Source organism: Neovison vison, chromosome X (assembly GCF_020171115.1).
Source record: "Neovison vison isolate M4711 chromosome X, ASM_NN_V1, whole genome shotgun sequence".
Classification (NCBI taxonomy): Eukaryota; Metazoa; Chordata; class Mammalia; order Carnivora; family Mustelidae; genus Neogale; species Neogale vison.
Window position 1 is genome coordinate 2,181,101 of NC_058105.1, and position 25,439 is coordinate 2,206,539.

A 25,439-nucleotide genomic window follows, 5' to 3' on the forward strand; every position below is an offset into this window, starting at 1 on the left:
CTATATCACTAAATAGACAGAAGCAATCCAAATAGAACATTCAGTCTCCCGGCACCACACCTTCTACCCACATTTACCCATCCGAGCTCATGGACTCTACATTCTCTCCTGTGGTTTTGCATGACCTATTGCTACTTGAGACTTTGATACAATAAACAAACCAATTTTAAAGCCAAGGCTGATACCAACAGCTAGTTTTTCTTCTTGTTCCTGGGCTTTCCGCATGTCTGTATCCCACTCCAAAGCAAAGTCAGAAACTGCTGAGAATACTTGAGATGAAGATTCTGCCTGTAAACCATAACAACAAGCACTGTCATACTTCAAGAAGATACGAAAATCTAACCATATTCAAAACAAATTTGATTTGACGCAATTTACACTATAAAGGGAGAGGGCAGTAATAGCATAATGGCGGCTGAAATAGTCTCATGGGAAACAGAAAGGGCACATGAACAATTTACTCTTATTCCAAAAGTATTGTTCCTAACTGGCCAACATATAAGCTCTCTCATATGCCTTACCTCTTAAAAACTAGTGAGGATTTACTGTGTTATCAATTTTTCAGAAGAATTCATTTTATCTAAAAGCAGTTTACTTTTCATTTCTTCTTTTTTTATATATATTTTTAAAATTTTTTTTTCAATTTATTTATTTTCAGAAAAACATTATTCATTATTTTTTCACCACACCCAGTGCTCCATGCAAGCCGTGCCCTCTATAATACCCAACCTCCCACCCCCCCGCCACTTCAAACCCCTCAGATTGTTTTTCAGAGTCCATAGTCTCTCATGGTTCACCTCCCCTTCCAATTTACCCAAAAGAAGGGCCATCTGTACCCCAATGTTTATAGCAGCAATGGCCACAGTCGCCAAACTATGGAAAGAACCAAGATGCCCTTCAACGGTGAACACTAAGTACCAACAGCACCAAGTACCACTTAATAACAATAACTGCAGCACACACAATAGTGAGGCCGGACCAGTGGTGAAGCTGGTAGTCCTAACCTACTCGGAGGCGGGCTGGAGCCCCGGAAATCAGGTCGGCAGGAAACTCGGGTATCTGTATGGGACCTCCTCCCCAGAGCAGGAGTGGGGAGGCCAGGTTGCCTAAGAAGGGTCAATCAGTGTGGGTTGGAAACAGAACCCATCAGCAATAACAAAAGTACCAAGAAGCCATACATAAATAAAGCCAGAAAACGATGCTGTGGAAATTTAACAAAAGCTTCAATGGACAAATCCCTAATTCTGCAGAGCAAGACTATGTTATTGAAGATGCCGATTTTTATTCCACTTGCAGTAGAGGATAACTACGTTAAAAAAAAAAAAAATCTCACAGTACGTGACACTGGTAAAGAGCACCTTCTGCAAAGACCATAAAAGTAGGCTCCCATTCGCACTGCCCGAGGCAGTAGCCACAGGCCACAAGGGGCTTTTAAGCACTGAAGGTGGAACTCAATTTTAGTTAGTTTAAAATAAATCCAAATTTAAATACTCATGTGTTGGTCAGCTCAGCCTTGGGGAATTCACTCACGAAATGAAATTAAGGAGTAATCATACTCTAGTATCTAGTAAGGGGTTCTTATACGAGATACTAGAATGGAATTCTAAAACTACCCAATTCAAACTGTATGGTTTTGGATCAGGTACTGACAGCATTGGAAAAAAGCACTAAGATAAAATACTGCCGCGAAAACTAGGTATTTGTGGAAAAATTAAACTGTTAAATTAGCGCGTCCCAATTTACACTCAATATATCATACACAAGTTAGATCGCTGAATTATAAACGTAACACAAGCATAGCTCATTTTACTGCATTTCACTTTGTTGTGCTTCACAGATACTGTGGGATTTTTTTCCCAACAAACTATAGGTTTGTGGCAACCCTGCATGCATCAAGTTTATCAGAGCCACTTTTCCAACAGCAATTGCTCACGCTGTCTCTGTATCTGACAATATTTCTAACTTTTTCATTATTATCATATTTGTCATGGTGACATGTGAGGAGTAACTAGAACTCCTTGAAAGCTCAAATGATGGTATTTTTTGCAGTAAAATCTTTTTAAATTAAGATACGTACATTCGTCTTTTCAGACATGATACTATGACACACTCATTAGACTACAGTACCGAGTAAATGTAACTTTTATATGCACTGGGAAACCAAAAAATTCATTTGACTCTCTTATATTGCGCTATTTGTGTTTATTATGCGTGGCCTGGAACCAAACCCTCAACAGCCTTGAGGTACAACTACTGATCTGCTGAACTTCCACAGCATAGTTAGAGTAAGAAAAAAAATCAGAAAAATCAAAATGCATAGCAGGATTCCTGTTCTTAAAATGAAGTAATTCTTAAAGATTACCTGAAGTGGGCACTGACCGAGGTGTCTCCGCAAGGGTAGAGGGAGAACTGAGGATGGGAGCTAAGGGAGGGCGGACTGGGAGGGAGGGGAAGTTTAAGAGGTGTGGGTGTGCATATGCACATGTGTAAGTAACTTTGTCTGCCTAACTGATCTGCTTTAACAATGGATGCCTTAAAGGTGGGCTGGCAGGAGCTGAGGCTCCAGAAATCCTCAATGGCTTTTAAATCTCTTTGTATTCTTTCTCTAGGCATTTGAGCATGTGTAACTCCTCTAATCAAAATAATTGAAATCTAAAATTGCAACGAAATGCATGTCCTTTATTTGCTCTCCTACCTTAATATCTCCAACTTTAATTTTTCAGGAAAAAAATGGTATGTGCCACAGAGAAGGATTGTTAACTGTGAGGGTTTATTGAGTGCTCTCTCCAACTCACACATTGTGCCTTGACCGGAGGATTCCCTTCTGGAATCTTCACAATCTGTTTAATCATTACACCACCTCCCTGAAAGTGCTCACATAGATCAAGAGCGTACCTTTAAAAAAAAAAAGAAGAAGAAGAAGAAGAAGAAGAAGAAGAAGAAGAAGAAAACAAAAATAGTGACCCTACTTGAAAATACAGCTGAGTAAGTTATTAACACAATTAAAGCCAATTTTGCATGTCATATATATGACACATTCTATTCTTACCATAAGGTAAAAGGAAATGTTACTAAGAAAATAACAAGGCAAATACATTTATTGTACTGTGCAGAAAACAAACCAAGTGCACCCATACAACTCAAATCTGTGTTGCTCAAGGGTCGGCTATACTTTGCTAACCTGTAAATCAACTACACGTGCTAAGGGGTTGTATTACTGACAGGATTCCAGTTCTAAAGCCACTATTTGCCGATTTCGTGCTGTTTTTCAATCCAAAATGCACTCACCTCCTGGTACGTACTGTGCAGGAAACAACCTGTCTCTAATACTTGGCGGCTTAAGGCCCCACTGAGGGTGGTATTAGCACAGACTGTGACCAACACTTTTCCAGGGCATTTGGGGTTTTATTTGGGGAGGGGACAGCCAGATCAGGGATGCTGCCTGAGTCATCCTATATGGGCATGTGCAGCACTTCGTATGCATGAGATGTGGTGGCTCTCTTTCAAAAATCTGTTTTAGGGACGCCTGGCTGGCTCAGTTGAAGAACATCCTTGACCTCAGGGTCACGAATTCAAGCCATACAGGGAACACAGATTACTTAAATATATAATAAAACTTAAAAAAAATAAAACTACTCTTTAAATTTTTAAATGTATACCAGTCACTTGATCTTAATAATGCAATGCAGATTCATAGCAGATATTATCTGAGTAGAAATCCCAAAAAAAAAAAATTAAAAACTATGAAAACTACTTAGTCAAATCAGTTACTTAGAAACCCATTACATACCTTTAACATACTAATAACAATACGTTACTATATAACGATATATAGTTCATCTATATATGTAAATTATACATGTAACTCATATGCACCTACATATACACAAAGTCATCTGTGAAAGGAAAAAAATCAAATGCACAGGAATAATCCTATCAAGAGTTTTTCTGATCCTGTAAGGAAAAACTACAAATATTTCCTAAATGATATGAAAGGATACTTGAATGAATCGATGTATATTCCTATTAATTTTTGAGGATATCATCAATAGAACTTGACAGCTGGTTGACCCATGAGCTTCCCCAGGGCCACTGAAGGCTGCTTGCCTCTCCCTCCCCACAGTGGAAACGGTTTTCAAGGATGTGACCTTGACAGACTAAGGTTATGTTGGTAGACAGACTGAGCCCCCTTAAGGTCTCTGGATAAACTTCTAGGATTCTGGGTGGGCTGAGATCCACTTATTTTGAGGCTGCCCAAAACAAGTCTTCTATTTAAATTCTTCCAAATATGGGAAGGCCAGTTTCAGATTTCATATGGGAACTCTTGAGGTTTCAAACCAATAAATACTGAAAGGGAAATTTTGATATTTTTAATGAATGAGGGGGGTTTTTTTGGTTGGTTTTCTTTTTTATGTACATTTCACGGTAATGACACTAAAAAAAATCAGTCTTTCCTGAATTAAACAATGTGGTGTTAAAGTCATCTAGAAATACACTTGGATACATATATATTCTGATGAAATCTGCAACAGCAAGCCTAATGAAAGATATTTACCACACCAGGCACTCACTTCCAATTTAAAGTTGGTATAACTGGCCCAACGTGGTGCGGGCTCACACACGGACTATCAGGTCAGTTGAACCATATTAATGAAAGAAATGCTGGGGAAACAGAAGGACATCATGATAAAGTGTGCAGAGTTATCAGTCTGAACCTCATGAAACTGAGGGGGACCAGAATATCCCACCCCAAAATATGCTGTTTGGGCACAGTGATTATTTCGAAACAAAGTTACTAAGGAAACAACCAGTAGAAGAACACTCTGACCCTCCTTTGTCCCTTGAATGCAGGAAATAAATAGCCCCTATGAAAAGTATCTTCTTTGTACCAGAAGAGTAGAAAGCATTCTTACCAGAAATAATGAATTTAGGGTGGAGAAGTCTATATAAACAATCTTGTTATTTCCTCACTAATCAAGCACCGCAAGCCCTAATTTCGTTGTCTTCTCAATTCTTCATCAACTTATCGTTTCTTTGCTTAAAAAGCAGTCTGCTTTGGTCCCTTTTTACATTCTTTATGGTACAAAATTAAATTCATTTTAAAAATTTATGTTTTTCTTCTATTTGTTTTCTGTCAATGTAATTATCAAACCAGCCAGGGATGCCTGAGTGGCTCAGTTGGTTAAGCAACTGCCTTGGGCTCAGGTCATGATCCCTGAGGAGTCTGCTTCTCCCTCTAACATTTCCCCCTCTTGTGCGTGCTAGCTCTCATTCTCTCCCTCTCAAATAAATTAAATAAAAGCCTTTTTAAAAAAAAAATACAGCCAAAGAACCCAGAAGAGAAGGGAAAATGTTTCTGCCCCTACATGACAAAATGATGCAGTCTGATGGTTTTTAGAAATTAGGACGATAAAATATTAAGAGAACATAAAACTACTGACACAACACAGTTTTAAGCCAGGAGAGAATGTTTCTCTTCAGTTTCAAGGTACAAGAGTGTTTTCAGCAGGAGTTTGCAACAAATGGCAGTGAAATGGACATGCATGGTACCCAGAGTGAGCTGTGTTCCCAGAGGATGGTTAATGATCACAGGTGAACTTGCTCGGTTCGTCTTGGAGGGGGACCATCCTTTGAAGTAGATACAATGATTACTTGCAGTTCTGTACATTCCAGCAGATGAAAACACATTCACTGACTTGGTATTTGAAAACCACAAAACTGCCAGGATGAGGGCTATGAGGACACCTGTTTACCTAACTAGGTTGAATCTCTGTGGTTACCCTGCCAGTCTACCACTGTGTTCCCAGGAGTGTGGGTGCCAGGGCAAACCTGGGCCAACTGGCAGCAGAGGCCTATCAAATTGTTCACCTAAAGGTCCAGGTGCCAAATTGGAGCACGAGAACCCGGGTCAGTGTCCAGGGAAGAAAGGGCTCCAAAGCCCGGGCCTGTGTGCTCTACGTTGCAATGTCTAGCTCCTAAAGATCATGATGTGCTCAAATGTCTCACTACATCAAAAGCACAAATAGCATTATCTGTTTTAGGCCCTGAGGATACAGCAGTGAACAAACAAAAAATTTCTAATATTTACAAAAACAGAGAACATGTCTGGCACGAGGTAAATATTAAATAGGTATTTGTTAAGTGCAACAAATATGTAAGCTATATAGAAAACGGGTATTTGAGTCTTACTGACAAACAAAAACTCCATCAGTAAGTACGGTGGGGAAAAAAAGAAGCTATTTGTGACAGTGATAAAATCTAAAATGCCTAGAATAAAGTCTTCAGAGGCACCTGGCTCACTCAGTCACATAAGTGTGCCACTCTGGATCTTGGGGTCCTGAGTTTGAGCCCCACCTTGATTACGGAGATTACTTAAATAAATAAACTTTAACAAACAAAAAAAGAATAAACTCCTCAGCAATATTTGTTCAGGATTGATATAAACACAAACTAAAATTTAATGCAGAATGTGAGAGAAGATTTCAGTACATGGTTATTTATTCCAGGAATCATCCTAAAAGGGGAGGATGTTGAGCTAATGGTCAAGGAGTTCTTGAGTTGTTTTCACCGGAAAAGGTACTTTTATTATAGTACAGGGACAAGATCAATGAGCAGAAAGAGTGCCTGGCAGGCTCAGTCGGTAGAGCATAGGATTCTTAATTTGGGGCTCATGAGTTCAAGCCCCACATTAGGGTTAGAGTTTAATTAAATAAATACTTTTTTTTAAATTTTTTTTTAAAGAGCTGTCCTGGGATTATGAAGAGTAACTAATTACGTATTTTTTAGTTAGTGCCAGTTAGGGATAATGTCTTTGAAGAATTTAAAAGCAACGTTTCCAGGACCCTGAGGGGCAAGCTATTGTTAAGATAAGATTGCTTTCAGTCTTTAAAGAAACATCAACATTACGGTGGCCACGAGTTCCTTGAGGAATCTCACGCTCTGCACACCTCAGGGACTAAACAGCGGGCTGCCAGTTGTAAGGAAATTGCTTTAATTTTTTTAAAAAGGATTTTATTTGGGACACCTGGGTGGCTTAGTCATTAAGCTTCTGCCTTCTGCTCAGGTCATGATCCCAGGGTCACAGGATTGAGTCCCACATCAGGCTCCCTGCTTGGCGGGGAGCCTGCTTCTCCCACTCCTACTTTCCCTGCTTGTGTGTCCCCCCCCCGCCCCCACCGCAATCAAATGAATAAATAAAATCTTTTTTCTAAAGGATTTTATTTATTTGGGAGGTGGGGGGGGATCATGAGCAGGGGGAAAGGGTAGAAGGAGAAGCAGATTCCCCGCTGAGCAGGGAGCCTGATGCGGGGCTTGATCACAGGACCCTGGGATCATGACCTGAGCTAAAGGAAGAGGCTTAACCACCTGAGCCATCCAGATGCCCAGGAAATGTCTTTTTAGCTGTCTTTCTCTTTCCTTTGTTCTCTTCATCATCAATCACACACCTAGTAGAGAAGGGAATGCCCATGCCCCAACAAATCTGTTCCTAGACTGCCAGGGTCCATTCTGCTGCCTGACATCTGAAAATCACAGCTACCAGAGCCAAATATATATTCCATCTCTTCAAGAAAAATGATGCCAACAATTTATAGAATAGAAACCAAGGGCCTTTTTATGTGTCTTACACGACTATCTCCTTCACTCTACCCAACAGCCCTGCAAAACAGGTACTTTTACTATCTGCTTCATACAGATACGGCCCCACCCTAAGTGACAAATCCAGGTTCTCTGAGCCCATATCTCCCTGACTGCAAGACATGTACCCTTTACATTTAGTGCATTGGGCGTGGAACCTGCTTAAAATTCTCTCTCCTTCTCCCCTGCCCTTCCCCCCCCCCCCCGCCCCAGCTTGCGCGCATGCACACATGCATGCTCGCCCTCTCTCAAAAACAAAAAAAATAGTAAAGTAAAAAAAAAAAAAAGTAACTAAAGAACATATTAATCAATCTCCCCAGTGTGGCTTATATATTTTATTTCAAGAGGAAAACTTAAGTTGGAGACAAAATAATAATAACAACAGTGTTGGGGCGCCTGGATGGCTCTGCTATTTAAGTGTCAACCTTTGGCTCAAGTCATGATCCCAGGGTCCTGGGATCGAGCCCTGTGTCAGGCTCTCTGCTCAGGGGGAGCCTGCTTCTCCCTCTCCCTCTCCCTCTACCCCTCTGCCTGCTTGTGCTCATTCTCTCTCAAATAAATAAATATTTTAAAAATAATGACAGAGACAACAGTTATTGAGTACTTATTCTGTAGCAGATATTATCACTTTATCACAATAACTCTTTAAAGATTTTATTTATTTGGAAGAGAGAGCACCACAGCAGAGTAGCGGGGCTACAGAGGAAGAGGGAGAAGCAGGCTCCCCGCTCAGCAGGGAGGCCAATGCCAGGCTCAGGGACTGATCCCAGAACCCCGGGATCATGACCTGAGTCGAAGGCAGATGCTTACTGACTGAACTACCCAGGTGTCCTTATCACAACAACTCTGAAGTGGGTACAGTGATTATCCCCACTTTACAGATGAAGAAACAGAGGCTCAGAGGTGACACAATCCATGTTTAAACAGCGATCACCTTCTTTGATTTCAGGGCCTTTACGGCTTCCCCACATGCTACACTGATTTCCCACTGAAGCACTGTGGTTAAGCAGTACAGGGGTCACACTGCCTGATGACTGTACATTCAACTGGAAGGTAAGAAGAGGTCAAGATGCTCTGAGGTTAATGGGTAATTGTCCAGGCTGAGTGAGGCCCTAGAGATAGAAACAAAACATTCTCCAAATGACATTGACCTAAGCAAACCCTCTTCTTTCTGTCCGAAGGCACCTTTTTTTTTTTTGATTCTTTATTTGACAGACGGAGATCACAAGTAGACAGAGCAGCAGGCAGAGAGAGAGGGGGAAGCAGGCTCCCTGCTGAGCAGAGAGCCCGATGTGGGGCTCGATCCCAGGACCCTGGGATCATGACCTAAGCCAAAGGCAGAGGCTTAACCCACTGAGCCACCCAGGTGCCCCCGAAGGCACCTTTCTGAAGTATGCTGGGGTCACAAGAAATGGGTTAGGAGATTCTCAAGCCAAAGCCCACCAGGATTCCCTCTAGCAAACAGCCTTCCTTTCAAGTCAGGTCAGCCTTCATTTCCACATTGGCTTTCCAGATGCGAGAATTGTGCAGGTTGGAAACGTACCCTACACCAGCATCTGCTCTTGTCGGGTATTGTTCTATTTAATTCAAACAAATGTATGCGCAGTCTAGGATATAGGGGGTAAAATGAGAGAGGCTTTTAGGGAGTATGTTCATCATCATATGAAAAAAAGCTGCAGTGTGAAAATGGAATTTAAAGATCAGGAGCAGGGGCGCCTGGGTGGCTCAGTGGGTTAAAGCCTCTGCCTTCGGCTCAGGTCATGATCCCAGGGTCCTGGAATCGAGCCCCACATCGGGCTCTCTGCTCAGCAGGGAGCCTGCTTCCTTCCTCTCTCTCTGCCTGCCTCTGCCTACTTGTGATCTCTATCAAATGAATAAATAAAATCTTTAAAAAAAATAAAAAAAATAAAGATCAGGAGCAGAGAGGAATCTCAAGGTTTCATGGAAGTGATAAGAAATCAGGAATTTGGAAAAGAAAGAGTCTGTTTATCTCACTACAATGCACACTGAGTACCAACTATATGCTAGGTATTGGGGTCAGGCTCTCTCTCACAGTGACACGGGATAATCAAATGACCCAATGTGACCCACCAAGGGAGTGAAATAGCTGGGATTCAAACTAATTGGGTCTGGCGCCAAAATGTGAAATCCTTTCTTGGAACCTTAGCTATTTGGGTGATGTGTTTATCTGTTTGGTAAAAAGAAATCAATTCTGATTTTATGAACGCCACCTCCTCCCTTTCCTTTTATGTTTTGCTACAGTGGCAGGTTGTTTTTAAGTGTAGGACTGACTACTTCAGACCGAAGTGTTGAGATTTCAAAAGCAGAGTCTAATCCCAATAGGTCTACAAGCGGTCTTTAAACAGGCTTTCCAAAAAAAGTTAAATAAAGTATGGCAGATGGCAACACACTGAGAGCAGAATATAATAATGATGTAAATAAAAATACAAAAAAGCGGTATTTGTTTCACAAAATAAAAACCAGTTTTAAAGGTTACTCTTCTTAAATCTACATAAAAGCAGATTACAGAGACAGGATCCAAAATTATCTCAATGGGCTGAAATGATAGAACAGTAAATTTAGCAAAGTGAAAGTTAATGTAGTTAAATGTGAACCCAGTATCTGAACCAAAAGGAAAAGGAAATAAAACAAGCAGAAGTACTGCCTAAGTATGGAATTAAGGATAACTGACTAACCAATAACTATTTTTTTTAAAAAAGTCAATTTTCTCCCAGCCCTGAATGAGTCAACAGTGTGGCAAAGTTGCTGAGTAGTGATTATGATTTTATGTTATATCAGAAGATGCATTCTGTGTGCAACAAGAGAAATGATAGTCTCTATTCTGTGAGGACCAGGCCTTACCTAATGTTTTGACTTACGTGTTTAATTCCACATTCTAAGATGTTAACATGCTAGATTATATCTAGAGAAAAATGGTAAGGATGGTAAAGAGTCTAGAATCCTTGGCAATGGGAAAACAGAGGTTGTCTGGAAAAGAAAGAAATTAGCACGGGCAGTACTGATGCCTTCACATATCGAAGGGAATATCATGCAAAAAAAATAGTGTGATTCAAGAGGGGCAAACTAGGATCCTAGCTCACCTGGTGAAAATTTTAAGACAGCACGATTTTTGCCTGACATTCAAATAAACTCTACAACTGGTTAGAATAGGCCCAGAATTAACTTCATTAGAGAATGATCTGAAATCTTTAGAGGTCAGATAACCACTTAACAAAACTGAAACTGTTACTTTAGAGAGAAGAACAGGCTTGGAATGGAAAATTTCAAAAGGAATTTGTTTCCAAGTCTCAGTATTCCTACCAGGCCCGCCCAGCAGGTATCTGAGGACTGTCTTCCATGATGCATGGGGTCTCTATGTCATAACGTAAACTTTACGTAACTGCATGGAAAAGGAGACCCCAGAAGAGAGGAGCTGACAGAGAGGTGAGGTGGGAATCACTTCAGCAACTGCGTCTCTAGAAGCACATGGTCTCTTGGACTAGGAAGAAGGGTAAGACAGCCAGAGAATTACAGTTACACTCCCTGTATTAAGAACACAGAGCAGTAAGTTAGTTTTGGATCTTGCCAGCTAGAAAATAGGCATCATGAATGCACAAAGATCGTGAGAAATGTGGACGGTTCTACAGGCCTGGCAGAAGTGGTTATGGCTGAGCCACTGAGTGAGACTAGAGCCAGGAACTTGGAAAACTACTCTACGATGGCAAAAAGGGTTCCTCAGAAGCCGAAGCGATCCCTGGAAGAAAAGAGAACAGATAAATATTCGAGTAAGTGAGACTTTGCAACAGCCCTGAAAAACTGGGAACTCGAGTTAGCGAATGGCCAGGCGCTGATGTCCGAATGTGGCGCGGCCGCTCGGCTAGCTGGCAGGGCACACACTCGGACAGGAGATGCTGAGAAAGCGTGAGGAGGAGAAGCCAGACTGGTTCCTTCAGGATATAAGGAGTAAAGAACGGGAATTAAAAGTATCTAAAGAAAGGGAGCCTAATGACTCAGTTAAGCATCCAACTCTTGATTTTGGCTCTGGTCACAGTATCAGGATTGTGAGATCGATCCCCGCTTCAGGTTCCATGCTGCGTATGAAGACTGCTTGGGATTCTCTCTCCCCCTCTCCCTCTGCCTGTCCCCCAACTCATGCTCACACATGCGCTCGCTCTCACATGTGTGCGCGTGCTCTCTCTCTCTCTCTCTCTCTCTCACACACACACACACACACACACACAGTATCTGAAAAAGAATTGGAGGTAAATTATTATTTCATGGAAGTCTATCATGTTTAGGGAAGTCACTGAGAACCACGGGTTTCCATAGCAACCAATGACCCAAACTGAATTCTGGGAATGGACTCTAGTTTCACTTGGGTAGCTTTAGAAAAAGCCTTTCCAAATATGCCAGAAAACCCTACTGAAGCAAAGCTTCCTGACCCAATGGAGAGACATGTTTTGTGGAACCATGAAACGAAAATAACCCATCATGTTTGTTTATACAGTAGAAAATGAAGGGGGGCAGAGGACAAACTGAGCCCCACTGTGCATCAGGCATGTGCAAGGCATTTTCACAGGTAGTTTCTCATTTAATCCTCACACTGACGATATGGTAAATGCATTATCATCTGTATTTCACACGGAAGGAAACAGGCCCACATACTCCAAGAGACTTGCCTAATAAGTAAGAGGAAAAAAGTCAGGTTTCAAATCCAGGTCTCTGTGAGAAGGTCACAGAGGGGCTGAAAACAGAAATAAAGTATGAATGGAAAAAAATGTCTTGGTGGAACATTCAGCGCATTGGAGAGTATCAGACACAAAAATCCATGATCCTATAAACAGAAAGCAAGAAAGGGATATAAAAACCACACAATGGAGATAACATGAAGAGAAACTGGCAGTGCGCCCCAGGCTACTTCCCAGGACTGGAGCCGTTGTCATGGGCCGGTCACAGATGAAGACGGTGACAGACGAAGTGTTCTGGCAATCACAGCAGCTGGCCACTGTATCACTCAGCACCTTGCCTCCTTTCCCCTCCTAGCTCTGAGTAGCAGCCGCAACCGCCCCCCACAAGGCACTGGCAAGCAAACGGGGGTGGGGGGGAGGGGGAGACAACCCCAAGTGGAAGCTGGGCAAATTCCCAAGGAAGAAAACAAAGACACAGGGATAGATTCAAAGAGTCAGGTCAGAAAAAGCCAAAGGAAGAAGTGAAATGCAGCTTGTAAAGACACAAAGGGACAGAGAACAAATAATCATTGACAAGAAACTGTGTTTTCCCGGCGAGGTTGCAGAGGGAAGGGATACAAGTCAGTACACACTGTACACGTACACGTACACACTCAGTACATAGCCGAGTCTAGACGCCAGAGCTTTGGAAAGGGGCCTGGGTGTTGTAGGAAGTAACTTGCCCTAATGCTCTGACAATTACAGTGATTAAGTAATACAGATCCCCAATTACTTCTGCAAGGAAACAGCAGTGCCGCATAAAAGGAGTACAAGCTGCTGTCTGGGTAAGAGAGACCAGAGATGGTGTCATGGACCCAGGAACTGGGAGATATTCCAGCTAGCTCTCTCATTCTCAGATACGGAAACCAAGATCTGGAGAGGTTCGGGTACGCCATGTTCTCTTTAAAGGCTTATTCGGGATGGCAGAGCCTGGAAGGGACAGGAAGAGGGAGACCCGCTGCTGCCAAGACGGCGGGTGAACACTGAAATTTAAAAATCCTGGGGCGCCTGGGTGGTTCAGTGGGTTAAGCCTCTGCCTTTGGCTCGGGTCGTGGTCTCAGGGTCCTGGGACCGAGCCCCACATGGGGCTCTCTGCTCAGCAGGGAGCCTGCTTCCCCCCCACCCGCCTGCCTCTCTGCCTACTTGTGATCTCTCTCTCTCTTTTTCTCTCTCTGTAAAATAAATAAATTAAAAAAAAAAATCCTAACCCAAGGACTCCCAGAGCAAGCCCCTCAGACCTTCAGCCTGCAAAGAGGAACATTTTTTCTGAAGATACCATGAAAATGACAAAATAAGATGGATGCTACAACTCTTTTAATTTATCTAAGTGTAAAAAGAGAAAATTCAAAAATAGCACAAAAAAGAAGTTTTAAATGCGACTAATATAGCCCTAAGTGCAAAAGCAGAGATAAACAAGTCATTGTGATTGTGTTAATATCATCTTGCCTGAACTGTAAATCATTGTATTTTATGATTTGAAGCTTTCTTTTTTCCTTAACTTTCTACACTGTGATTTTCTGAGTCCCGCACATGGCGTGGGAATGCCTGTAAACAAAAGCAGAGTGAGAGAATTTAGGATTGCAAAATAAAATGCACAGAACTCTACTTTCCTACGTGCTGGGGTGGGGGGGAACATGTTCTGATCAAAACCATCGCGCCAGCTTGGGTCAGGTGTGGTCAGGCTAAATTGAACTCTGAATTACTCCCAGCAGAGGGGAAATTGTTTGCTAAGAAGAAACGGGCTTGTATTCACCTGCACGCCACCTGCTTCTTCTGACAAAGGCCGCACATTATGAAAAAAGCGTGAAAGTGCAGTTATTCTGGAAAACATCATAATGAAACTAATTTCCTGTTATCAGTTTTGTCGCTTACATTAAAGAGAACACTACTGAGTGGCCTGGCATTCTGGATGTTTCTGCCTTCTGATTGGCCGCAGAGACTAGTGCAGCCCAGCAGGTGGGATCTTCTGGAGTTTAAAGTAACCATCAGTGATTTCTGAATTAAACTCCAAATTGGCCAAAAGCATGCTGAGCCTGTCCCAACAATAACTGGAAGGCACACATTTTTCAAATGAAGAAATGGCCAAATCAATGACATTTCAGTCGCTTTCCCTTGGACCCAAGGGGATCTCATGACAAAAAGTTTACAACATCAAAACTGACAAATGATACATAAGGATGTTAATGTCTGGTCTTCATAACTGCTCTAGGCTTTACAGAAAAGGGAACTCCAATATTCCCTTGCTGTTCACAGCCTTAAGTTCTCAACTACTCTGCCATATGATTTCCAAACATCTCTTGCCATCACCCCCTTTTCTGACTACTTCAGACTAGATGTCTGGGCAGAGTCTTCTTGGCGCCTCCACAAGTGGGATTCAGGTTGGGCTTCTGCTAGACTAGGTTAGGTACAAACCCCCTCCCAGCTGGTCCGGGTCCTGTGACTGCCAATCTCGGGTGGACGGCCTCACTGCTTCCCCCTTCTGCCACCTTAAGGCAGCAGTCCATCCAAGTTGCCAACCAACATAGCATGGGAAATAAGGCGAGTCTGCCAGCCTTCATATTAAAGCTCCTACTGGGGGTGCCTGGGTGGCTCAGTTGGTTAAGCGACTGCCTTCGGCTCAAGTCATGATCCCGGAGTCCTGGGATTGAGAACTGCATCTGGCTCCCAGCTCCATGAGAGTCTGCTTCTCTCTCTGACCTTCTCCCTTCTCATGCTCGCTCGTATGTGCGCTCTCTCTCAAATAAAAATAAAATCTTAAAAAAAAATCAAGCTCCTAGTGGGAGGGATTTATTGATGGCAAAGTTACAGGGTAAAACTGCTATCACGGGCTACCAAGACACCCTATCATTGTCATCACTCCAGTTTTCCCAGACCTAGCTTCTGGTCTCTGAGCCTATTTCCTGCTTCTTCACAGTCTTGAGGGAAGCACCAAAATTCCATTATTCTGAGCTCTTATTCCAGTGATTACTGAAAAAAAGGACTCTAAGGCATACTGGGGAATTGGTCCGTGATTCATGTCATCTATAGACAGAACACTTTCTCAGATTTTTCATCAAATAATTGCACTGGTGGTCTGTGTAAGGAGTCATATTTCCCTCCCTTTCAATGGGGAAACGGCTTGGTTTTATAAACCCCAGGTATCAGAATATCCTAGAAATTCTGATCCCTAGAAAGGCAGAGGCAAATTGCTCCTCATGATGACCCTGTGTGACCAGTATGTGACACATCTGGAATGCCTCCAGTTGAGGCAAACTTTTTTTTTTTTTTTTTTTGGAGAGAGAGCACACCATGGTGGGGGCCAGGAAGGAACAGGAAAGGGGGAGAGAGAGAATCTTAAGCAGACTCCACACCCTGTAGAGGGCCTGACACAGGATTCAACCCCACGACCCTGAGATCATGACCTAAGCCAAAACCAAGAGTCAGACAACTTAACTGGCTGAAACACCCAGGTATCCCAGTTGAGGCAAACTTTTCAGGTGCTCCTGGGTGAACCACATTTTTTTTGGCAGACAAAGAAGGGGTGAGTGATGTTTCTGGCAATGAAAAAAGCACATCCCAAGTACACAGGTTCCAGAGTTGACGGTGTGTTCGAGAACTAGCTAACAGGCCTTCATGGCTGGAGCATGGGAGTGGGGGTAACACAGCATTCAAAGTCTACAAGAAATAACTCCCAACGGCTGATGTGCTGCTGCTGCTGAACACACGGACTGCTGTGCTGGGCTCTGGACCCTCTTCTCCAGGCAGTGGGAAGCCGCTCATATTTTTGAGCAGAAGAACGGCATGACTAGAAAGACTGCTTGGGTCACACGAAACAGGATGCCCCAGAGGGAGGAGACTGATGTCAGGTACACCACTTAAGAAATAACAGAGACCCAGGCCAATGTTTAATAAAGGGCAAGTCCACAAACCTGAAAGAAGGAAGAACTAAGATTCAAAATGACCACATACTAGCTAGGCAACCCTGCAAAAGGTTCACCTTGGGTGCCCGACTTGCAAGATGGAGATCTTAATCCCTGTTCTGCTTCCTTACAAGAGACATGGGGAGGACTCCATGACACAATCGAATGCACAACCAACAGAAAAATGTCAGAGAAACAAAAACAACTACTACCAATCATGATACTCGCAAGAGCTTACATTAACTGCTTATTGGGTCCCATTCTGGACCCCCTGGCAGTTCTTCCTGTCTTCCAGAAGCCTCGAGCCAGTGGCGATGGCGTGGAAGGACTGCGTGGTGGTCATAAGCTGAGGGAGCCGGTGTTGTCCACTCTGTGCGCGCTCTCTTCTTCCTGTGCTTCTCCATACTCGTCCCCCTTTCCCGTTCCCGTCCTTCTGACCTTCTGCCTCTCAGCTAGGACTCCTCGCTTACTTCCCAGGGCCATTCCACAGGCTCTCAGTTTCCCGACAGCCCACTGTCTCCTTTCCCCACGTCCCCACCAGACCGTGCCCTCCTCTCCCAGACTTGGATCAGGCCCCCTTTCATTCATCCACACTTGTGCCCCGCTCTGCCGCTCTCTGTGCTCGGGAAGAGAGACCATGTACTCGAATTCCTCCCACCAGGTGTGCTCAACAGCAAAAGCCTCAAATAAATGAGGACCTGGTCCCTTGAAACGGCGCCGCTCTGAGGGACAAAGTGTGCGCTGCCTGGCCTAGAGCGCCTGCGAGCATCGGGACTGTAGGAGTCGGAGGACGAGAGCATGAGCGGCACTTGGCTTCTGGGATCGCACCTCATCCTGCCGACGTCTCTGTGACACGGGTTACAGACGCGCTACGGACGAAGCCAAGGAAGTCACGGATGAAGAAACTTGATGCCGTTCGTCAGGGAAGATACAGTAGCCCCTGGAGCGTGTGCAGCGCTGCACCGTACGAGTGCGCGGGCCGCTGCGGGGAGCCGGGCGGAGGAAGCAAGAGAGCGGCCCTGCCGGCCCACACGCACAATGGGTTTTCTAGCCCAGCCCACTCGAGTCCAAGGGACAATGTGGATGTCTCGCCTTTAAAACAATACCGTAGGAGTCTAGAATACGAGTTTCCTACATGAGTTTAGATTCCTTTTGCCACGAATGAAAGAAAACAAACCCAAACTGGGGTCGGCAAGCAGAGCTCATGGGCCCACATACCTGCCGAGTCCGGGGCGGAGGCAGACTTACAGCGTGGCTCGATTCAGGACGACGGTGACAGAGGTCATCGGGGCCGTTTCTTCGTTCTGCCCTCTGCTGCGCGGGCTGCAGTCTCCGGAGGAACATGCTCACGAGATGACAGCCAGGGCTCTCCAATCCTCCTCTCGTAGGTTCAAGACCAGCTGGAAGGAGGGTGTCTTCCCAGGATGCCCCAGACATTGTATCTCACTGGCTATTATTTCACTGTATGCCCAAGTCCGAACAATTACTATTGTCGTAAGGGTCAAAGGGGATGTGGCTGATGGTTCAGTCCACCGTCACACGGTCTGCAAACTGAGTTGTGGGACAGGGTGTCACCTGAGTCAAATGAGCAAAGAATGGGGAAGGGCAGAGTCTCAAACGACTATTTCCTATTAATGTAAACAGATGCATGTAGCCAAAAAACAGAAGTCCTCTATAGGTCTCTATTAAATAAATGTCCCAGAGAGGGGGTTAATAACTATTGAACTAATAATTCATACCATCTACTGAATCCTTGCTGTTTACCAGGCACCACGTTAAACATTTATAGATATTATTCTCAACATACCTCACAACCACCCTGTGAGGCTAAATACTAGTAGGATCTAAATCTTACAAATGAGAAAAATGAGGCCAAGAGCAGTGAAGTCACTAGTCCAAGGTCTCCTAGCTAGTACATAGAGGAACAAAGATTATCAACTCAGGATCCTGACAAACTTTAACACTTGCCAGGTTAATGTATTTGTTAGTTTAAGAGAGTTCTGATGGAGAAAGAGAATCATGCTCATGGGAATCAAAGTCTTTACAAGGAGATGGAACAAAGCTCCATGTGTAAGGGCTAGAAAAAGACCCTGCTTAATAGTTGGATTAATCTGACCAGGAGGTAACAAAACCGTGGAAATGTATTATCTTACCTCTCCAGAAGTCTTGAGACAGGTAGTTCCAAGTTGGAATTCCTTTCCACCATCTGCTATTCAGCCATCGGTCTGTCCCCTCATAGCTGCAAGATGGCTGCAGCAGCTCCAAACATCCCATCTTCATAGAACTCTGTCCACACACAAAAAGTGAAATTGCCCCTTCAGTGTCTCCTTTTTATCAAGAAGAAAAACCCTTCCTGGGAGTCCCACAGCTGACACCCTCTTACAACTCACAGACATGTACTGGGCTACATGCTTTGCCCTGAACCAATCTCTGCTCAAGGGGAATGGGTGTCCTCCCTTCAAGAGTAAGGCCCGGCTTCTCAGTACCAGGGCCAGGAAGAGGGCAAGGGAGGTAAAGAATCTTGGGTAACAAAAATAAAGGAGGCGCTGACTCTCCAGGCAATGCACCCACAACCACCCTCTGAGTGCTTCATCCATCATGTGTCCTTCCAGTGACCTTGAGAAGGACGGCATCCTTAGGTTATGTGCCCAACATGATTCACCCACTTTACCTAGTCCCACCCCTGTCCACATCCTTGCCTCCTCGCCATACTTGAACAAAGTCAGGAGTCCTTTCAGAATAAAAGATGAGGAAGATGGCCGTCACAATCACAATCCGCATTTCATTATTAGCCACAATTCTGTCATGTCTCAGCCACCAAGCAAGCACACTTGGTGTGCTTCCTACTCTAACTTCCAATGTTGGGCTTTTAACGTCTCTAGGGCTTTTCACTGGAAGATCATCAAGGTTCCTCCTAGCTTTGAAGTCTGGGGTATCTTCTTAGATACTTTTAAATCAGATGACATTTATGGCTCTATCTGCTGCTTAAGAAGCTGAACAATAAGGAGACCACAACTGATTCCTTCTCCATTACCATCTCTTTCATTCCCCCATCACCAACACGCACATGGCAATAAATCATAGAGGAGGGGCGCTTGGCTGGCTCAATGGGAAGAGCATGTGACTCTTGATCTCGGGATTGTGAGTTCAAGCCCCACGTTGGGTGTAGAGATTACTTAGACAAAAATCATAGAGCAGTTAGTAGTATATTTGCCAGATGGAGAACTGTAGTGAACACTATGGGGCACTGCCCAGCTTACCCATTTCCAGGACCAAAATACTCATTCCCTCAACTGCTGGGAGAGTTGACTGATTTTTCTCAGCTGAGTAAATTTCCAGAGAGAGGAACTGATCCCCCAAATCGTATCTCTTCCTCCTGGGCAGCCTATTCAATGAGTGGTGGATTTTTAAGGGGTGGGATATGAGGGGTGGTAGGAGGAAAAATTTGCGAGAAGGGTAGTAATGGTCCTGGCTCTTACCCCGATTTGGGACAAATGTGCAGGAGTATTTCAGCTCCATGATTTTCTGAAGTGTTAGGCTGAAACCTTCATTTTGATTGCACCAAGTCTCCTTCTGCTCAATCTTCCGTCCATTACAGCTCCACAGGTGTTGATCCTGAGAACATTCACAGGTAGGGACACCTGCATGGCACAGCTGGTTAAGTGTCTGCCTTTGGCTCAGGTCATGATCTCGGGATCCTGGAATCAAGTCCTGCTTTGGGATCTCTGCTCAGCAGGGAGTCTGCTTCTCCCTCTCCCCTGGGCTTACTTGTAACTCACGCTGGCACTAGCTCCTGCACTCTTTCTCTTGCTCACTCTCTCAAATAAATAAAATCTTCAAAAAAACAAAAAAGAACACTTCCTGCATACAATTCCCAACCTCAGGGTTTGCTTTCCAGAGAACCCAAACTGTGATGGAGGAACTACAGACTTTTTGTGGAAACTGTAGGCTTTTCTTTTTTTCTTCTTTCCTTTTTTTTTTTTTTAAAGATTTTATTTATTTGACAGAGAGAGAGATCACAAGCTGGCATAGAGAGAGGGGGAAGTAGGCTCCCCGCTAAGCAGAGAGCCCAATGTGCGGCTCCATCCCAGGACCCTGGGATCATGACCCGAGCAGAAGGCAGAGGCTCAACCCACTGAAGCACCCAGGCGCCCCACTGTTTCTTTCCTTTTACTCTGGTCACAAATACTTACATAGGTGTCACCTTTAAGTAAAAGAGCATATAGTAAAACACACACAGCTGAAACTATTTCTTTGTGTTAAAGGAATAATGACATTCTCCAAATTATTTTTGTAGGATTAACTTGCTCTGAATAGTAGTGCCTGGAGTAAAAAACCACATGACACAAATCTGGTGCAATTTTTCTCTCTGGGTACACGATGAATTTCTCATTTTCAAATGAATGCCTTAAATTGGAGTCCTGGTCCTAAGAGCCTGTATTCAACTATTTGGAAGAATGGTTTCCTTATTGGGCTCTTTATATAGATATGGAAGAAAAAATCCTTGTCATTTAAAACATTTACTTCTCCTAATGCATTTGTGTTGTTAAGTTCCTGCCTCAAAATTAAGCAGCATTTCCTAGGTCTCCTTGACCTGAGTGTTTATTAATACATATTTTCTACTAATTTCAAAAGCATATACTTTATTGGGCTTGAAATTGGTCCTGAGGGGGATTCAAACGCCAAGTGAGCAAGCCTTTGCCCCACAGGTCCTGTGTCTGCATTTCTAACCATAGGAGCTCAGGCTGACTGCTGAATTCCTCACACTGGAACCTAAGCAGGAATGGTATTTCCAGTGACTGCCCTTAATGTTTGATCGAAGTGACAAGACTGCAGTACATTCATTAAAATTTCCAGTTGTTATTCTGATCAATCATAAACAATCTACTTCGTTTGCATGACAGAAATAACAGGCTGTCCAATCACAGTGATTCATCATCCAGTTTCTTGCTCTCTTACTCATTTATCAGATGAGATCGAGACTGCACTATTTTACAGATAGCAATAACTGAAAACTGATTGGGCAATCTGATTTTTCTAGAGTATCCATAGGTAGGACCTAGATAAACCTTTGTCTCAGTAAGAGCGTTATCCTCCTATAAATGGTCATTATTGCGTCAGGATCTTCAGACGCTCTTGTCCTCACAATGGCCAACGTGTTTGTTTTAAAGCCTAATTTTACCTAATACAGAAACTGATGCCAGAAGAGGGATGAAACTTATTAACAATAACAGGTAGCACTGCCTTGGTCAGGCAGCTTGATGACAGAAACAGGCTGGATAACTAGAGATCTGTATTTCATTCAAGGGTGAACATTTGGTACCATCAGTGCACCAACTTAATTACAGATGTGAGCTTACCTTGGTCGGCATTATAATGGATGAGGATGAAATGCAAAACGTTAGCAGCATGTGTTAAGTTCTGTTGACTCTGTTGGCAAGATAGTGCATGAGAAAGATGACCTAAGAAAGAAGTGGTCAGTTTCTAAGAAGACACAAAAGGCTATATAGGAGGATCCAAAAAACAGAGGCGGGATGTAGGGGCAGGGGAAGGCTTGCGAAGTTGGAAAAACCATTTGGTTGCACAACACAAATGATAAAGAGACTGCATAAAATGGGCTTAAAAACTAGTCAAGCTTCTCAAAGTGACTCAGGACAGAGACCAAATTAAGGGGGTGGTCTTTTCAAATGTTATAAATGTTTTTAACCATAAACTGAGAGAGGTCTGGGTTAAAGAAAGAAATAAGGAGTATCTGAGGGGCGCCTGGGTGGCTCAGTGGGTTAAGCCTCTGCCTTCGGCTCAGGTCATGATCCCAGGGTCCTGGGATCGAGCCCCGCATCGGGCTCTCTGCTCTGCAGGGAGCCTGCTTCCTCCTCTCTCTCTCTGCCTGCCTCTCTGCCTACTTGTCATCTCTGTCAGATAAATAAAGAAAAAATCTTTAAAAAAAAAAAAAAGAAGGGGTATCTGAGAATTATGTTCAGAAAAAACTTTGTACTAATGACACATAGAACTACATATAAATAGATGACTAAATTTGGAAATAATTATACTGTTAAAGAAACTATGAGCCTAGACTGAAGCACCCTGGACTGCTGCAGACAAAAAACAAACCTGGGTCTTCCAACTTCCCGTGAGTAGGAGGCCAACTTCAAAGGCTCTGCAGCACTGAAAGAGAGCTTTCTCCCCAAAATGCATTTCAGATGTGCCCAAGGAGAATAATAAATAAGAAGCACCCCCATCCCCAAGGGCAGATCCATAAGCCATGGAGATCAACGAAAGGGAGTTCTCTCAGAGTGCAGAATCAAGAGCGTAAGCAAGAACTTTCCCAGGGCCAAGGGTAGGGAACCTTCACAGCATCTTCCTAGGGGGATTTCAAAATTATCACAGCCTGGGGCACCTGGGTGGCTCAGTCGGTAAGCATCTACCCTTGGCTCAGGTTGTGATCCCAGAGTCCTGGGTTAGAGTCCGAATCAGGCTCCCAGCTCAGCAGGAAGTCTGCTTCTCTCTCTCCCTCTGCCCCCCCCCCGCTCATATTCTCCCTCCCTCTCAATTAAATAAAATATTAAAATAAATAAATAAAAAGCCTGCATGTATTAGTAGCTTGTGACAACATGCATTCACTTCTCACTTATAGGTTTGGGGGTCAGCCGTGGCTCACTGGGGTTCAGCTCCAGGCTATGGGTCGCACTGTGGTCTGCTCAGCACATCTAACTGGGGGATGCAGGGCGGAGGAGCAGCAGTTACCGAGGACATGCTCTCATCACGGGGCAGGAAAAGAGTACGTGAGTAGAAGCTAAGCCACACAAACCCATCTAGCAACCCTAGTCCAGCATGGCATTAAGTTGTATCTGCTCACATTCCATTAGCCAAAACAAGGCACAAACAAAATCAGTGGGTGGGGAAATACACTCTGTCCATAGGGAACTACTGTTAAGGAATGGAATGAAAGGGGAAATTGTGAACGCCAATTACAATCTGCTACCAAGATGTTTATTGTAGTTACTTGCATATTGGATATGGGTAGTGTGGGTAGGTGACCTATCTTTTAACCCAGAGGTTGCCAGACAAAAAGAGATCACATCTGAACCAGATAGAAAATACTACATACATCATCCTGACAGCTTGGACTCTGGAACTAGAGACAGTGAGCACACAGAATTTAGGGCTATATCCCTTAGGGAGTGGTGCATGGTCTTCTATGAGTAGGAAGAGAAATGAACCAGTTTAAAAACTAAAAGAAAGACTCACAAAAACAATGCTAAGTGTCAGAATAAATATAATTCACCCAATCATTCATCCATTCTTGTTAAACTTGCCCATGTGAGACCAGTCTCCAGACAAGTCTCCAATTTTAAAATTAAATTCTTTTTTTAAAGGTATTACCTATTTATTTAAGAGAGAGTGTGAGTGATTGAGAGTATGAAGTAGGGGAAGGGCAGAGGGCCAAGGACAAGCAGGTTCCCTGCTGAGCAGGGAGCCCAATGTGGGGCTCAATCCCAGGACACAGGGGTCATGAACTGAGGCAAAGGCAGACACTTAACCAACTGAGCCACCCAGGCACCCCAAAAGATTTTATTTTTAAGTAATCTCCACCTAATGTGAGGCTCAAACTCACAACCCTGAGATCAAGAGTCACATGCTCTACCAACTGAGCCAACCGACACCCCACAAAAATTAAATTCTTAAATGTACTCTAGAACAAGTCCCAAATTGTAGGTACTGCTTTTCTAAGCATTTCTACTACCCAGTTATTCATCTGTTTTCATACGTTTACTGGTTATTTGTACTCTAATCTTCTCCCAATTATTTATCTGTAGCTATCAATTAGGGAAGGCTAGATGTTTGTGACACAAACCTCTCCCAAATCTCAGTAGCCTGTATAAAGAAAAGCTGGTTTCTCACTCAAAATGACGTGTTCACTACAGGTCAGAGAGCCCTTCCTCACACCTCAGGACCCAAGCTGAAGGAGCCACCACTAGTTAGAAATCACAATGGTGATGGTTGTCATGCTGACAGAATATAGAATTTGGTGAGGTATGCACCTGCCTCATAATTCTCCCTAAGAAGGGATAGATGTTAATTTGGCTCAGATTTCATTGGTTGAAGCAGGCCACATAGCCCTGTCCAGTTCTAAAGTGCTAGGGAGTATGATCTTCCAGAAAGAAGGGAACTTCCTACTACGGAAGCATAATAAAGGCCTGGTTGACCAATATATGTTCCCTCCCCTTTCCCTTTCCCCTTTCTCTAAGGGAGATAACTTTAACTACCATCTACTCATTGCTTCAAGCTCAAAGTCAAGAATCCCAAGTCATAGGGTATTTTCTACATCAGAGATCCACACGTCCAATAAATAATGATGAAACAGGCATAGGGCTATTTTCAACCACATTCCACTCTGAGAAAGCAGCAGCATGGAAGTTCTCCATCAGTCCCTGGCCCACAGCAACAATGACATCTCATTGGGCAAATGCCTGGGATGGGCCCTTGGCTCACGCTTAGAGAACGGTCCCGAGAACAGGCCCTGGTTGTTCTTCCTTCAAGTAGTTTCTCTGCCTGCCCACTGTTTCCCTGTGGCTCTTGAGTCCACCAATCTACAGGTTCTTCATTTTTTTTTAAAGTAGGCTCCACACCCAGGGTAGAGCCCAGTGCTGGGCCTGAACCCACCACCCCAAGATCAAGACCCAAGCCAAGATCAAAAGTCAGATGCTTAACTGTCTGTGCCACCCAGGCACCCCAATGTTCTTCCTTTTAAATTATACTTCTTGTCTCTTGATGGAGTTGGGCTGGTATGAGAAAACAACCTTCCTTGGAAATCCAGCAGCTTTTGCAGACTGCTGGCTCATCCAAAAGAGGTTGAGGTCCCAAATATCTTAAGCCTTAGCCACAAACTATTGAAGCCAAGCTCCTGGTCTCTTTGACAGTATAGTATTTTTTTTCCCAAAAACTTAACTTGGCTTCTTAGCAACTGTATTCCAGTCAGCTCTATGGGCCAATAACCATACCACCACCACTTTTCTAGATCTCTCTCTCCCTAAGTTTGCGTACCGTCAGTCCATCAGTCTTCTACAGAAAAGTCACACCCTTAGACCTTTGTTCTTGAGCCATTTCACCCAAATGGCAAATATATCACACACTTAGTTGAAACTTTAGGAATGTTAATTTACTGCGTATTTTTCTA